Raw genomic sequence first — 18,561 nt, forward strand, 5'->3', positions numbered from 1 at the left:
ACCGGCAGGGGGATTGTGACGAGGTCTTTGGACTAGATCCCCCAAAGATGTGACATGCCCACCGGGTCTGGCGCACGGAACTGAGAGTATGTCCTCAAACCGGTCCCCCATCTGTGCCGAGGATACTCCTCGCAAGGCAGCTATCCCATCTGCGGTACCGCGACATCGACACCTAAGGCTGACTAGCTTACTTGACCAAGCCAGTGCCCATATAGCATGTGGCTGTACTGTTATCACAATCTTCAAATCCAAGACTTATTAGACCTTAAGCGGCACGGACGACTGATTGCCCCCTTCAACCTGTGAAGGGCAGCCAATCGCTCCTTCAATCCTTGATTCAGCTGTCGCCTGCGCCAGTATTCAGATGGTAAGTTTCACCCAGAGTAGAAGAGAGTAGAGGATATCAATAAGGCCATCTGGCCTAGCTCAGCGGTAAGTTTCAACTGTCAATGACTCAGATGTCATTCAACAAAGCACCTATAGGGTAATAAGCATGGCTAAGCATTTCTACTCTACAAGAATACTATAATTCTACTCAGGTGTCAAATGAATAGGTGACAAGTGGATCAAGGTAATGTGTCAATCGACACGCTAGCTACGAGAATTAAAATAGCATGCATATAATAACCATAAAACACAATGCAATTTTGTAAACATAGGATAAGTATGATCAGAGAAGGAGGCATGCCTTCGTTGTTGAGTCCTTCTTTAGTAACCTGTTCTGTCCATGTCCAACATCGATATTGTCACTCCCTACTCGTCGGAACGACAGCACAAGACAAACAATAAATACCAAAGCAAAAGTAAATCCAAATAACATCCAAAACAATTTAAAATTGGATGGACAACAAGATATTGATCAAGATGGAGACTTTGAAATGAGGTTGATTAGGATGTAAGAGAAAGGATTCATTGAAGTGACATGGTTGAGGTTGACACAGCTAAGAAATACTTGGCGATCAAGACCAACGTTCCAATACGGATATGCAATTAAACACTATAATGCAACAACTAGATAAAGTAGATATGAAGAAGTCTAGGCATACAACAATGTAATAGTGAGGTAGACTAGATATAATGCTAAGCATGGATGATCATGACACAAGATGCCAAACTATGCTACCAGTAGAATACAACTTAATAACTATGACATTACTTAGTTGATATCAACTAACATGACTATCAAGAATGGCATTAGCTCACAACACTATCATGTTAGTTGTGACTTATAAGAAAAAGGGAAAAGCATACTAAGCAAGTACATATCTAGGTCATGGCATCAATCACATCAAGCGATGTGCTATACTAGCATGAATAACATGAAGACATGTATTTCTATCTAGTACAACCTAGACTTTCTAATACATAAATGGACAACCTAGGCATCATACAACACACGGGTCGTTACACACATTTATGCAATCTATTTAACAATCCCAACAACATGGCATGACAAGCAAAAATATTTAAACATCTATCTTAGACAAAGCATGATTTAAAACCAACATGTGACATGGATGAAAAATGAATAAGTAAACCATGTATATGATTTCGCCATGCTAAATAATATTAAATAGTCAAGACATGAGGTGTTTCATGACTAGATGGATAAGTAAATGAACACCTAGAACAAATCTAAAGAATTATAAGCACGATGAATATTCACCACAATGATGTACACGTTCTCCGTGAAACAATAAAGAATACCAATCATTACTAAAATAATAATAATAAAAGTACACTAACAATGATCCAAATCTAATTAAAATAAAAACAACAAACAAGCATGTAAGAACATTAATAATCTATTACAACAATCAACTCCTACACATGGTAAGAATTTGCAAAGACTTGTACAGAGACATGTCATAGGACTACACACACACCAAAGAAAAATGTCACATGGGACAACCAGTTCAACAATTATCAAATAACTATAATCGGTAAATAAATCCAGCAAGTGACATGACACATCAAAATTACAAGGCGAATAGATACTATGTACTCCTAATCATACCAAGAACATAAGGAAATAACAATATATTAACAGAAGTTCACTGATGAATCCTACACATAACCATGCAACACTATTTTAAAACTATTGTTTTAATCAACAAGAGCGGCTAGATAAAATCTATATTAAATCTTGATTGACTAAACAAGTAATCTAGTAAATCAATTGGAACTCCTACGATTAAGAAATATTTAGGAGCGACTCCTAGGTATAAGTCACACAAGTGAAAATTCGAAAGTGAAAGAAACATGCACGTAGTGTAATTCCCATTTTACTAGAATAATGTCTAACAAGATATATACGCAAAATCAAAAACTACAAACGTGTTCCTCTAACCACTTAACATGTTTCATCCATTGGGATCAAGATCAAACGATAAATAAAAATGATGGAAATATGCCTATAATATTTGGTTCATGCGACGGATAGCATCAGCGCGCCCAACAACAAAAATAGAAGGAACTAAGATGTATAGGAGATAACACGAGTGATGTTTGGAAGGTGTGCAATAGGAATTGGAAAGTGGTTCACCGAGTTCGACGGAACGGTGCGATGAACTTGACGAACAGTGTATACGTACTTGCAAAATTCTCCGCGTATGCTCGACGGAACACGTTGTTTCTTCTCTGAATGGAGCTGCGGCATGGAGCAGAATATTTTGGCGCAAGGACTCGAACATGGATCGCCTAAATCATCGGGATAGAGCACCGGCGTCCATGGAGCTGCTGTAGTTCAAGGAGAGTTCTTCAAAGAATTAGGAACAGATAGGGAGGGGTTGCTAGGGGATTGGAAGAGGAGGTGGAGGCGCACATGTAGGTACTCACAAAATTGGAAACGGTGAAGAACTAAACAATTTAGACCAGGGAATGTTTCTCCAGTAGGTTTCCTTTTCCTCTTGTTTGTGTGCATGTAGGTGTGCGTGGGTGGAGAAAGAGATGAAGCGCTTGAGGCACGGCTTTGGGAGATGAAGTGGAGAGAAATAGGCACAAGGAGGAGTCAAAGAGATGGAATTAAAGGAGAAGGGCAGGAGGCAGCATTCATGCGTGGACGTTTCACTTCCTGTGAGGTGAGAACGTACACATGAAGGATAGAGGAGGGGTTTCCAACATGGTTGTACGTTTCCTCTTCCATGCACCTTTTCTCTTTTCTTCTCTGTACTTGTGTGCACGTGTACGTATGGACATGAAGCGCTCCAATGGTGTGGCTCTAAGAGACGGGCCTATTTGGACAAAGCCCATGGGAGGAGGATGAGAGTAGGGAAACAGAAGAAAAGAAATACAATAGATGGGCTAAGCCCATTTGACTTGAGAAAGGAAAAGTAAAATAGTGGGCTGAACCCAGGAAAGAGAAAAAGATGTTGGTTCGAGTAAATTATGTACAGAGTTTGATAGAATGAAAATAAATTGATTTCCTCTCCGAAAAAATCTAGAAAAGGAATAGAAGCTCGGACAAAAATCAAACGAATTTCAGAAGACCAAAGAAAATTCAAAGGTGCATATTTTAATATGCCGAAGAAGAGCTGATTACAAGAAAAGAACAATACACCAATTTTAATTAAGTTCACATTAGTTCAAATTAAATACTTCAAATTATAAAAGTCCAATTTAAGCTTCATAACCAAATAAAACAAACGAAATTTTCTCGCCCTAATTTTTGGAAAACTTTTTCTTAAACATTCTGAGAATCGGGATGTTACACATAGGTCCGTGGTAAACTACTCACGCATCATCGGAAGGGCAGCGAGGTTGATGTACAACGCCTCCGTGATCGAATCCCCCTCCGGCAGAGTGTCGGAAAATGCCTCTAGATGGGATCTCAAGGGAACAGGAACTTTGCGGCGGCGGAAAAAGTATTTCGTGGACTCCTTTATTGGTTTCCCGATTTTACAGAATTTATAGATGCGGAGTTAGGTCAAACAGAGTCATGTGGACCCCACAAGCTGCCAGGGCGCGCCCTACCCCCTGGACGGGCCCTATTGCCTCGTGGGCCACCGCTTCATACGTCTCCGTCGTATCTACTTTTCCTAATGCTTTTGCTCTTGTTTTGGACTCTAATTTGCATGATTTGAATGAAAAAAACACGGGCTGATGCCGTTTTCAGCAGAATTATCATGGTGTTGTTTTTGTGTAGAAATAAAAGTTCTCAGAATGGAGCGAAACTTTTTGGAGAATTATTTTACAATAAAATAAAAATATTGGAGCCAAGAACCACCGTAGGGGGTCCCTGGCTGGGCACAAGACACCATGCCCCCTCTGGCGCGCCTTGGTGGGTTGTGCCCACTTGGTGGCCCGCGGACTCTAATTCCGACGCTATAAAATTCTATTTTTGAAGAAAAAAATAAGGAAAAAGTTTCATCACGTTTTACGATACGAAGCCGCCACCACCTCGTGTTCTTCATCGGGAGGCTAGATCTGGGGCCCGTTCGGGGCTCCAGAGAGGGGGGTCTTCGATCTTCGTCATCATCAATTCCATGATGCTCCCCACTGGGAGTGAGTAATTCCTTCGTAGGCTCCCTGGTCCGTGAGGAGTTGGATGAGATTCATCATGTAATCGAGTTAGTTTTGTTAGGGATTGATCCCTAGTATCCACTATGTTTTGAGATTGATGTTGTTATGACTTTGCCATGCTTAGTGCTTGCCACTTTGGGCCCGAGTGTCATGATTTCAGATCTGAACCGTTTATATTTTCACCATTATATCTATGTTCTAGATCCGATCTTGCAAGTCATATTCGCCTGTTACGTGTTATGATCCGTAAAGCCCAGTGTGACAGTAATTGGGATACTTTCCGGTGATAATCGTAGTTTGAAGAGTTCATGTATTCATTATGTGTTAATGCTCTATTCTGGTTATATATTAAAAGGAGGCCTTAATATCCCTTAGTTTCCTTATGGACCCTGCTGCCACGGGAGGGTAGGACAAAAGATGACATGCAAGTTCTTTTCATAAACACGTATGACTATTTACGGAATACATGCCTACATTACATTTATGAACAGGAGCTAGTTTTGCATCACCCTTGGTTATGACTGTTATATGATGAATATCATCCAACGAATTCACCGATCCAATGCCTACGGATTTTCCACATATTGTTCTTGATAAGTTACTACTACTGTTGTTACTGTTACACTTGCTACAAAATCATTGCTATCACTGTTACCGTTACTACTGTTGTTACCACTGCTATCAAAACAATCATATTACCGTGCTACTGATCACTTTGCTGTAGATATTTAATCTCCAGGTGTGGTTGAATTGACAACTCAACTACTAATTCTTACAAAAATTCTTTGGCTCCCCTTGTGTCGAATCTATAAATTTGGGTTGAATACTCTATCCTCAAAAACTATTGTGATCCCCTATACTTGTGGGTTATCAAAACTTTTTTGGCACCGTTGTCGGGGAGCATAACTATATTTGTTGAGTCACTTGGGATTATTATCTATTTATCACTATGAAGAATCTGAAGGATACCAAGACTAATATTTTTTCTCTCTAAGACGAGGGGAGGTAAGGAACTGCCATCTAGCTCTGCACTTGATTCACCTTCTATTTTGAGTAAACTTGCAAGTTGCAACACCACCACATGCCATTAATCCTGATATGTCGCAAGCTATTAATGATGCTACTTCTCCTATGAATGATACTCATGATGATGCTAGTACCTTGCTTGATGATAATGTGCCACTAGGTGAATTTCTTGATGAACAACTTGCTAGAGCCAAAGATATTGAAAATGCTGAAACTAATGGAATTATTGAAACTGGTGAAGTACTTGAAACTAAAAATCTTGAAACACCCATTAGACCTAGCTCTCCTAGATATGAAATGGCTAAGGTACCTGAAGGTTATGTTATGGATGAGGAGACAGTTAGAGACTTTCTTGCTTGCAATGATGGAGATGATCTTAAGAAATTATTATGCAAATTGAAAGAAAAATCTTTAACCTTTGCAGTAGCAAATCTGACCATGTCTTCCAGGCATGTGCTTTCAAACATCCGGTGGTACTCATCGCATGAATTTGCAGTTGTGCCATATGCAAGCATCCTCATAGCATCCGTGAACTTCCGGTAACCAAAGAAACTAACGTTTCTAACATCCTTCTTCAGTTTGCAGTAATCATCGTAGGCCCTGAAACTTCGGTAGATGTGTTCAAACCATGGTCTTCTCTTTCAGTGAGAATACGATGAAGTTGGTGATCTGCATTGGAATAATCCAGACCCCGTCTCGCGGGATGTTCAACCATGCTTTGCTCTCTCGTCCAACCTTAATCATTCATGAAGATTAAGCAAAGTCTCACTTATGAATGACAATATCACGATGACATTTGTCCTTCATATTTATTAGTTAATTATCGACTATTTAAAATTCTAAACATGGAAATACACTACACAACAAAGTTTGATTTACTTTGAGGACTTGTTGTTTGTTAACATCTCCTAGTGGGAATGTACTAGTTTTAAAAATAGTAATCGTACCCCTGACCGTGCATTGTTCTACTTGAAAGTACCTCCTTTTATGTCATTTTTTCCAATAAAGGTTGAATTTTATTGACTAAAAAAAGAGCATCAAGACGATACAAACATAGAGAGCACACACCTCGGCCTCTGCATTGGCAGGTGTCACACAGTCAAACCAACACACACACACATAGAAACTCATCGCCAAATAACAAAGTAATATAAGACCAACCAAAGCTATGCGTAGGCGAGAAAAAATACCCGAAGAGATCAGATCCGTGATCGGCAAACTACAGCATTGACCTTCTTTTATGTCATGGTGTACGTTATTCAAGATGTTTATGAAGTCTTCAAGATGCACTGGTTCAACCCAAAACTTGCACTCTACCATTACTTTCACCACGACCGCTAGGCATTAGACTTATGCGTATTTTCGTGCCACACCAGCAGATGGGCGTTGAACTAACTTTCTGAAGCATTGGATGCATTCTTGAAATAGCGTCCACACCTCCTTGGTAGTTGTTGAAAGGAATTCCCTTCATTTTTTAAATACGCATAAGCATGTGTATTATATATTGATAAAAGATTGTTGTAGTGGTGCGCTTGTCCTATAGGGTTTTAGCACGACAACTTCCCGACTGTCTACTACAATAAGTTTTATCTGGCTCAAGGGAGGGAGTGGCGATGACGGTGGTGCGCCTTTGGCTCACTTCAGTGCTTGTAGTCGTCGCTAGATGGTCTACGGATTTGAATGTAATTCTTATTATTTCTGTATTCATTGTACTATCATGATTGATGATGAACAGATTGAAAGTTTTCCCCTAAAAAATATATATTGATAGAAGAAGCGGTGAAGAGATGATGTCTACTACACAACCTTCTTCTTGTAGACGTTGTCGGGCCTCCAAGTGCAGAGGTTTGTAGGACAGTAGCAAATTTCCCTCAAGTGGATGACCTAAGGTTTATCAATCCGTAGGAGGCATAGGATGAAGATGGTCTCTCTCAAGCAACCCTGCAACCAAATAACAAAGAGTCTCTTGTGTCCCCAACACACCCAATACAATGGTAAATTGTATAGGTGCACTAGTTCGATGAAGAGATGGTGAAACAAGTGGTATATGGATAGTAGATAAAGGTATTTGTAATCTGAAATAATAAAAACAGCAAGGTAGCAAGTGATAAAAGTGAGCGTAAACGGTATTGCAATGTGTTGAAACAAGGCCTAGGGTTCATACTTTCACTAGTGTAAGTTCCCTCAACGATACTAACATAATTGGATCACATAACTATCCCTCAACATGCAACAAAGAGTCACTCCAAAGTCACTAATAGCGGAGAACAGACGAAGAGATTATGGTAGGGTACGAAACCATCTCAAAGTTATTCTTTCCAATCAATCAGTTGGGCTATTCCTATAAGTGTCACAAACAGCCCTAGAGTTCGTACTAGAATAACACCTTAAGACACAAATCAGCCAAAACCCTAATGTCACCTAGATACTCCAATGTCACCTCAAGTATCCGTGGGTATGATTATACGATATGCATCACACAATCTCAGATTCATCTATTCAACCAACACATAGAACCTCAAAGAGTGCCCCAAAGTTTCTACCGGAGAATCACGACGAAAACGTGTGCCAACCCCTATGCATAGGTTCCCAAGGTCATAGAACCCGCAAGTTGATCACCAAAACATACATCAAGTGGATCATAGAATACCCCATTGTCACCACAGGTATCCCACGCAAGACATACATCAAGTGTTCTCAAATCTTTAAAGACTCAATCTGATAAGATAACTCCAAAGGGGAAACTCAATTCATTACAAGAGAGTAGAGGGGGGAAGAAACATCATAGGATCCAAATATAATAGCAAAGCTCGCGATACATCAAGATCGTATCATCTCAAGAACACGAGAGAGAGAGAGAGATCAAACACATAGCTACTGGTACATACCCTCAGCCCCGAGGGAGAACTACTCCCTCCTCATCATGGAGAGCACCGGGATGACGAAGATGGCCACCGGAGAAGGATTCCCCTTCCGGCAGGGTGCGGAACGGGTCTAGATTGGCTTTCGGTGGCTACAGAGGCTTCTGGCGGCGGAACTCCCGATCTATTGTGCTCTCGGATGTTTTTAGGGTATATGGAGATATATATAGGCAGAAGAAGTACGTCAGGGGGGCCACGAGGGGCTCACGAGGTTGGAGGGTGCGCCCAGGGGGTGGATGCGCCCCCCTGCCTCGTGACCTCCTCGCAGATCCCCCGACGTGCACTCCAAATCTTCTGGGCTTCTTTCCTTCCAAAAATGAGTTCCGTGAAGTTTCAGGTCAATTGGACTCCGTTTGATTTTCCTTTTCTTCGAACCCCTAAAACAAGGTAAAAACAGAAACTGGCACTGGGCTCTGGGTTAATAGGTTAGTCCCAAAAATTATATAAAAGTGTATAATAAGGCCCATAAACATTCAAAACAGTAGATAATATAGCATGGAGCAATCAAAAATTATAGATACGTTGGAGACGTATCAAGAGACCCATCAATGGCTTGGATAAAATGTCAAAAGACAAAAACACCATGCTAATCCCTAGGACTAGAACCACACCTGCTACAATCAAGAATGGAAGAACTCGCCTTGCCCAAAGTCCAGCCAAGAAGGCAAAGAAGACGAGGCACAAAGCAAACATGTCGCACCACTACCGTTGCATGCCACGTCCAAAACAAAGCGACGACTATAGAGCTGACTGGATCAACATACCTCCGACCACATTAGCGCCTAGAGGATTCAGCAAGTGGCTGGCAGGATCTAGCTGGAACTGAAGAAGAAGACGTGTAGGGTGCACCAGCGATGGCATACATAGCGCCCCGGAGGCCCATGTCCTAAGAGGCAACCTACACCAAAAATCAGAGGCCCCAAACTCCAGCTCCAAGAACTCCAGCTCCTACCTCTTGAACACTGCGTTGGTTTTCCCTTGAAGAGGAAAGGGTGATGCAGCAAAGTAGCGTAAGTATTTCCCTCAGTTTTTGAGAACCAAGGTATCAATCCAGTAGGAGGCTACGCGCGAGTCCCTCGCACCTACACAAAACAAATAAATCCTCGCAACCAACGCGATAAGGGGTTGTCAATCCCTGCACGGTCACTTACGAGAGTGAGATCTGATAGATATGATAAGATAATATTTTTGGTATTTTTATGATAAAGATGCAAAGTAAAATAAAAGGCAATGAAAATAACTAAGTGTTGGAATATTAATATGATGGAAGATAGACCCGGGGGCCATAGGTTTCACTAGTGGCTTCTCTCAAGAGCATAAGTATTTTACGGTGGGTGAACAAATTACTGTTGAGCAATTGACAGAATTGAGCATAGTTATGAGAATATCTAGGTATGATCATGTATATAGGCATCACGTCCGAGACAAGTAGACCGACTCCTGCCTGCATCTACTACTTTTACTCCACACATCGACCGCTATCCAGCATGCATCTAGAGTATTAAGTTCATAAGAACAGAGTAACGCTTTAAGCAAGATGACATGATGTAGAGGGATAAATTCATGCAATATGATAAAAACCCCATCTTGTTATCCTCGATGGCAACAATACAATACGTGCCTTGCTACCCCTACTGTCACTGGGAAAGGACACCGCAAGATTGAACCCAAAACTAAGCACTTGTCTCATTGCAAGAAAGATCAATCTAGTAGGCCAAACCAAACTGATAATTCGAAGAGACTTGCAAAGATAACCAATCATACATAAAAGAATTCAGAAGATCCAAATATTGTTCATAGATAAACTTGATCATAAACCCACAATTCATCAGTGTCAACAAACACACCGCAAAAGAAGATTACATCGAATAGATCTCCACGAGAGAGGGGGAGAACATTGTATTGAGATACAAAAAGAGAGAAGAAGCCATCTAGCTAATAACTATGGACCCGAAGGTCTGAGGTAAACTACTCACACATCATCGGAGAGGCTATGGTGTTGATGTAGAAGCCCTCCGTGATCGATGCCCCCTCCGGCGGAGCTCCGGAACAGGCCCCAAGATGGGATCTCGTGGATACAGAAAGTTACAGCGGTGGAATTAGGTTTTTGGCTTCGTCTCTGATCGTTTGGGGGTACGTAGGTATAAATAGGAGGAAGGAGTACATTGGTGGAGCAACAGGGGGCCCACGAAGGTGGAGGGCGCGCCGGGGGGGGGGGGGGGGTAGGCGCGCCCCCTACCTCGTGGCTTCCCTGTTGGTTGCTTGACATAGGGTCCAAGTCTCCTGGATCATGTTCGTTCCGAAAATCACATTCCCGAAGGTTTCATTCCGTTTGGACTCCGTTTGATATTCTTTTTCTGCGAAGCTCCGAAATAGGCAAATAAACAACAATTCTGGGTTGGGCCTCCGGTTAATAGGTCAGTCCCAAAAATAATATAAAAGTGAATAATAAAGCCCAATAATGTCCAAAATAGAAGATAATATAGCATGGAGCAATCAAAAATTATAGATACGTTGGAGACGTATCAAGCATGCCCAAGCTTAATTCCTGCTCGTCCTCGAGTAGGTAATGATAAAAACAGAATTTTTGATGTGGAATGCTACTAGGCATAATTTCAATGTAATTCTTCTTAATTGTGGCATGAATATTTAGATCCGAAAGATTCAAGATAAAAGTTTAATATTGACATAGAAATAATAATACTTCAAGAATACTAACTAAGCAATTATGTCTTCTCAAAATAACATGGCCAAAGAAAGTTCATCCCTACAAAATCAAATAGTTTAGTCATGCTCCATTTTCGTCACACTAGAATGCTCTCATCATGCACAACCCCGATGACAAGCCAAGCAATTGTTTCATACTTTAGTAATCTCAAACTTTATAAACCTTCACGCAATACATGAGCGTGAGACATGGATATAGCACTATGGGTGGAATATAGTAGAATGATGGGGGTTATGTGGAGAAGACAAAAAAGGAGAAAGTCTCACATCAACGAGGCTAATCAATGAGCTATGGAGATGCCCATCGATTGATGTTAATGCAAGGAGTAGCGATTGCCATGCAACAGATGCACTAGAGCTATAAATGTATGAAAGCTCAACAAAAGAAACTAGTGGGTGTGCATCCAACTTGCTTGCTCACGAAGACCTAGGGCACTTGAGGAGGCTCATTGTTGGAATATACAAGCCAAGTTCTATAATGAAAAATTCCCACTAGTATATGAAAGTGACAAAACAAGAGACTCTCTATCATGAAGATCATTGCTACGTCTTGAGCTTGCGTTGGTTTTCCGCGAAGAGGAAGGAATGATGTAGCAGAGTAGCGTAAGTATTTCCCTCAGTTTTTGAGAACCAAGGTATCAATCCAGTAGGAGCCCACGCTCAAGTCCCTCATACCTGCACAAAGCGATAGCTACTCGCAACGAACGCGATTAGGGGTTGTCAAGCCCTTCACTGTCACTTATGAGAATGAGTTCTGATAGATATAATATTTTTTGGTGTTTTTGGTATAAAGATGCAAAGTAAAAAGGTAAAAGCAAAGTAAAAAGCAAAGCAAGATTAAAGTGATAGAGATTGCTATGATAAGAATAGACCCGGGGGCCATAGGTTTCACTAGTGGCTTCTCTCAAGAGCATAAGTATTCTACGGTGGGTGAACAAATTACTGTTGAGCAATTGACAGAATTGAGCATAAGTATGAGAATATCTAGGCATGATCATGTATATAGGCATCACGTCCGTGACAAGTAGATCGAAACGATTCTGCATCTACTACTATTACTCCACTCATCGACCGCTATCCAGCATGCATCTAGAGTATTAAGTTAAAAACAGAGTAACGCCTTAAGCAAGATGACATGATGTAGAGAGATAAATTCATGTAATATGAAATAAACACCATCTTGTTATCCTCGATGGCAACGATACAATACGTGCCTTGCTGCCCCTTCTGTCACTGGGTAAGGACACCGCAAGATCGAACCCAAAGCTAAGCACTTCTCCCATGGCAAGAACTACCAATCTAGTTGGCCAAACCAAACGGATAATTCGAAGAGACTTGCAAAGATAACCAATCATACATAAAAGAATTTAGAGAAGATTCAAATATTATTCATATATAGACTTGATCATAAACCCACAATTCATCGCTCTCAAAAAACACACCGCAAAAAGAAGATTACATCGAATAGATCTCCACAAGAGAGGGGGGGACTTTGTATTGAGATTCAAAGAGAGAGAAGAAGCCATCTAGCTACTAACTACGGACCCGAAGGTCTGAGGTAAACTACTCACACTTCATCGGAGAGGCTATGATGATGTAGAAGCCCTCCGTGATGACGGCCCTCTTCCGGCGGAGCTCCGGAATAGGCCCCGAGATGGGATCTCGTGGATACAGAAAGTTGCGGTGGTGGAATTAGGTTTTTGGCTCCCTTTCTGATTGTTTGGGGGTACGTGTGTATATATAGGAGGAAGAAGTACGCCGGAGGAGCAACGAGGGGCCCACGAGGCAGGGGGCGCGCCCCAGGGGGGGCGCCCCCCACCCTCATGACCGCCTCTTTTGTTCGCTGGAGCAGGGTCCAAGTCTCCTGGATCACGTTCAGTGAGAAAATCATGTTCCCGAAGATTTTATTCCGTTTGGACTCTGTTTGATATTCCATTTCTTTGAAACACTGAAATAGGCAAAAAAAACCAGCAATTCTGGGCTGGGCCTCTGGTTAATAGGTTAGTCCCAAAAGTAATATAAAAGTGGAAAATAAAGCCCAATATAGTCCAAAACAGTAGATAATATAGCATGGAGCAATCAGAAATTATAGATACGTTGGAGACGTATCAGGCATCCCCAAGCTTAATTCCTGCTCGTCCTCGAGTAGGTAAATGATAAAAAGAGAATTTTTGATGCGGAGTGCTACTTGGCATAATTTCAATGCAAATCTTCTTAATTGTGGTATGAATATTCATATTAGAAAGATTCAAGACAAAATTTTATATTGACATAAAAATAATAATACTTCAACCATACTAACAAAGCAATTATGTCTTCTCAAAATAACACGGCCAAAGAAAGTTATCCCTACAAAATTATATAGTCTGGCTATGCTCCATCTTCACCGCACAAAGTATTTAAATCATGCACAACCCCGATGACAAGCCAAGCAATTGTTTCATACTCTAACTTTTTCAAAACTTTTTCAATCTTCACGCAATACATGAGCGTGAGCCATGGATATAGCACTATAGGTGGAATAGAATGGTGGTTGTGGAGAAGACAAAAAGGAGAAGATGGTCTCACATCAACTAGGCGTATCAACGGGCTATGGAGATGCCCATCAATAGATATCAATGTGAGTGAGTAGTGATTGCCATGCAACGGATGCACTAGAGCTATAAGTATATGAAAGCTCAAAAAGAAACTAAGTGGGTGTGCATCCAACTTGCTTGCTCACGAAGATCTAGGGCAATTTTTTGAGGAAGACCATCATTGGAATATACAAGCCAAGTTCTATAATGTAAAATTCCCACTAGTATATGAAAGTGATAACATGAGAGACTCTCTACTATGAAGATCATGGTGCTACTTTGAAGCACAAGTGTGGTAAAAGTATAGTAACATTGTCCCTTCTCTCTTTTTCTCTCATTTTTTTATTTGGGCCTTTTCCTTTTTTTATGGCCTCCCTTTTTTTATTTGGGCTTCTTTGGCCTCTTATTTTATTTTATTTTATTTTTCGCCCGGAGTCTCATCCCGACTTATGGGGGAATCATAGTCTCCATCATTCTTTCCTCACTGGGACAATGCTCTAATAATGATGATCATCACACTTTTATTTTTCTTATAACTCAACAATTACAACTCGATACTTAGAACAAAATATGACTCTATGTGAATGCATCTGGCGGTGTACCGGGATATGCAATATGACAATGATGGAGTGTGTCATGATGAACTAGATGGTGGAGAGTTGCATGGCAATATATCTCGGAATGGCTATGGAAATGCCATAATAGGTAGGTATGATGGCTGTTTTGAGGAAGGTATAGGTGTATGATACCGGCGAAAGGTGCGCGATATTAGAGAGGCTAGCAAAGGTGGAAGGGTGAGAGTGCGTATAATCCATGGACTCAACATTAGTCATAAAGAACTCATATACTTATTGCAAAAATCTAGAAGTTATCAAAGCAAAGTATTACGCGCATGTCCTAGGGGGGATAGATTGGTAGGAAAAGACCATCGCTCGTCCCCGACCGCCACTCATAAGGAAGACAATCAATAAACAAATCATGCTCCGACTTCATCACATAACGGTTCACCATACGTGCATGCTAAGGGAATCACAAACATTAACACAAGTATTCTTTAAATTCACAACTACTCAGCTAGCATGACTTAAATATTATCACCTCCATATCTCAAAACAATTATCATGTTTCAATCTTTTCTTAGTATTCAACACACTCAAAAGAAAGTTTCACAAATCTTGAATACCAAGCATATTGTTATTAAGCAAATTACCATGCTATTAAGAGACTCTCAAAATAATTTAATTGAAGCATGAGAGATCAATATTTTCTTTAAAACAAATCCACCACCGTGCTCTAAAAGATCTAAGTGAAGCACATAGAACAAAATTATAACGCTCAAAAGATATAAGTGAAGCACATAGAGTATTATATCAAATTTTAATTCATGTATTGCTCTCTCAAAAGGTGTGTACAACAAGGATGGTTGTGGCATACTAAGACACAAATACACAAATAATACAAGATGCTCCAAGCAAAACACATATCATGTTGGTGAATAAAAATATAGCTCCAAGTAAATTACCGATGGAAGTGGACGAAAGAGGGGATGCCTTCCGGGGCATCCCCAAGCTTTGACTTCTTGGTGTCCTTGGATTATCTTGGGGGTGCCATGGGCATCCCCAAGCTTAGGCTCTTGCCACTCCTTGTTCCATGATCCATCAAAAGAATTCACCCAAAACTTGAAAACTTCACAACACAAAACTCAAAATAGAAAACCCGTGAGCTCCGTTAGCGAAAGAAAACAAAAGACCACTTCAAGGTACTGTAATGAAATCATTATTTATTTATATTGGTGTTAAACCTACTGTATTCCAACTTCTATATGGATTATAAACTATTTTACTAGCCATAGATTCATCAAAATAAGCAAACAACACACGAAAAACAGAATCTGTCAAAAACAGAACAGTCTGTAGTAATCTGTAGCTAGCGCAAGATCTGGAACCCCAAAAATTATAAAATAAATTTCTGGACGTGAGGAATTTATCTATTAATCATCTTCAAAAAGAATTAACTAAATAGCACTCTTCAAAAAAATGACAGCAGTTCTCGTGAGCGCTAAAGTTTCTGTTTTTTTACAGCAAGTTCAACAAGACTTTCCCCAAGTCTTCCCAACGGTCCTACTTGGAACAAACACTAATTAAACAGAAAAAAACATAAACAAAACAGAGGCTAAATAATTTATTTATTAATAAACATTATCAAAAAGCAAGGAATAAAAATAAAATTGGGTTGCCTCCCAACAAGCGCTATCGTTTAACGCCCCTAGCTAGGCATAAAAGCGAGGATAGATCTAAGTATTGCCATCTTTGGTAGGCAATTCTTCAATTAGGCATATACCATCTTTAGGAATTTCTTAATTTTATTAATTATCACACTTTTAGGCACAAGATCGAAAAATTCATTTGTAATAAATGGTTCCTTAATGATAGCAAAAAAGATTGGGATGAATACTTATAGATTTAAGATCCGCAGTTTCCTTACTAGATGATTCACCCTTATTTTTAGGAACATACATAAGCTTAGCAATTTTAGTAGGAGGACTTGGAATATTCTTTACGGAAGAAAAAGTGGTTCCCAAGTTTGTAATGATACCCTCAAGTTTATCAATTCCAGTAGAATCTAAGTTCATTCTCTCATTAACTATGAGTTCTTTTTCCTTAATATTTTTCAAAGTCATTCCTACCTTAGATCCATATTGAGTAATTTGATTGTGGATCTTTTTATCTAGATTTTCAATTGATTCAACAGTATCAACTTTATTTTCGATAATTTCAAGTATTTGCATAACATTCTCCAAAGTTAACGTAGTTCCATTAACCAAAAGAGGTGGTGAGCCAAATAAATTTAGCATAGCATTATAAGAATCAAAAGTATGGCTAGCCAAGAAGTTCCCTCCGGTAATGGTATCGAGGATATATCTATACCAAGGATTAACACCTACATAAAAATTGCGGAGAAGAATTAAAGTAGATTGCTTCCTAGTAGATCTATTTTGAGCATTGCAAATTCTATAACAAGCATCTTTTAGATTTTCTCCCTCCCTTTGTTTAAAATTTAGAACTTCACTCTCGGGGGACAACGGAGAAGCTAAGAGACTAGTCATGTTGACAAGGAAACAAACTAGCACACGGGCAAACAAGAGGCAAACGGGCAAAAAGAGGCAAATAGAGAGGGAGGATAGGGAGAGAGAGGGAGAATAAAACGGCAAGGGTGAATTGGGGGAGAGGAAAACAAGAGGCAAATTGCAAATAATGTAATGCGAGAGATAGGGATTGTGATGGGTACTTGGTAGGTTGACTTTTTGCGTAGACTCCCCGGCAACGCTGCCAGAAATCCTTCTTGCTACGTCTTGAGCTTGCGTTGGTTTTCCCCGAAGAGGAAGGAATGATGCAGCAGAGTAGCGTAAGTATTTCCCTCAGTTTTTGAGAACCAAGGTATCAATCCAGTAGGAGCCCACGCTCAAGTCCCTCGTACCTGCACAAAGCGATAGCTACTCGCGACCAACGCGATTAGGGGTTGTCAAGCCCTTCACGGTCACTTACGAGAATGAGATCTGATAGATATACTATTTTTGGTATAAAGATGCAAAGTAAAAAAGTAAAAGCAAAGTAAAAAGCAAAGCAAGATTAAAGTGATAGATATTGATATGATAAGAATAGACCTGGGGGCCATAGGTTTCACTAGTGGCTTCTCTCAAGAGCATAAGTATTCTACGGGGGGATGAACAAATTACTGTTGAGCAATTGACAGAATTGAGCATATTTATGAGAATATCTAGGCATGATCATGTATATAGGCATCACGTCCGTGACAAGTAGATCAAAACGATTCTGCATCTACTACTATTACTCCACTCATCGACCGCTATCCAGTGTGCATCTAGAGTATTAAGTTAAAAACAGAGTAACGCCTTAAGCAAGATGACATGATGTAGAGAGATAAATTCATGCAATATGAAATAAACCCCATCTTGTTATCCTCGATGGCAACGATACAATACGTGCCTTGCTTCCCCTTCTGTCACTGGGTAAGGACACCGCAAGATCGAACCCAAAGCTAAGCACTTCTCCCATGGCAAGAACTACCAATCTAGTTGGCCAAACCAAACGGATAATTCGAAGAGACTTGCAAAGATAACCAATCATACATAAAAGGATTCAGAGAAGATTCAAATATTATTCATAGATAGACTTGATCATAAACCCACAATTCATCGGTCTCAACAAACACACCGCAAAAAGAAGATTACATCGAATAGATCTCCACAAGAGAGGGGGAGAACTTTGTATTGAGATTCAAAGAGAGAGAAGAAGCCATCTAGCTACTAACTATGGACCCGAAGGTCTGAGGTAAACTACTCACACTTCATCGGAGAGGCTATGATGATGTAGAAGCCCTCCGTGATGACGGCCCTCTTCCGGCGGAGCTCCGGAATAGGCCTCGAGATGTGATCTCGTGGATACAGAAAGTTGCGGTGGTGGAATTAGGTTTTTGGCTCCCTTTCTGATTGTTTGGGGGTACGTGTGTATATATAGGAGGAATAAGTACGCCGGAGGAGCAACGAGGGGCCCACGAGGCAGGGGGCGCGCCCTAGGGGGGGTGCCCCCACCCTCGTGACCGCCTCTTTTGTTCCTTGGAGCAGGGTCCAAGTCTCCTGGATCACGTTCGGTGAGAAAATCACGTCCCCGAAGATTTTATTCCGTTTGGACTCCGTTTGATATTCCTTTCTTCGAAACACTGAAATAGGCAAAAAACAACAATTCTGGGCTGGGCCTCCGGTTAATAGG

The 18,561-nt window shown here is 40.5% G+C and overlaps 1 long non-coding RNA gene across 1 annotated transcript; it reads right to left on the reverse strand.

Moving 5' to 3' along the window:
- Positions 1-678: 678 nt before the first annotated feature.
- On the reverse strand, positions 679-2,978 carry LOC147965804 (uncharacterized). Its single transcript, XR_015607555.1, has 3 exons — positions 2,839-2,978; positions 2,595-2,739; positions 679-753 (listed from the first exon to the last, which is right to left on the reverse strand). It is a non-coding gene; the product is annotated as an uncharacterized LOC147965804 (long non-coding RNA).
- Positions 2,979-18,561: the final 15,583 nt, after the last annotated feature.

This window comes from Triticum urartu, chromosome 6A (assembly GCF_056163025.1).
Source record: "Triticum urartu cultivar PI428250 chromosome 6A, HENAU_Tu73, whole genome shotgun sequence".
NCBI lineage: Eukaryota > Viridiplantae > Streptophyta > Magnoliopsida > Poales > Poaceae > Triticum > Triticum urartu.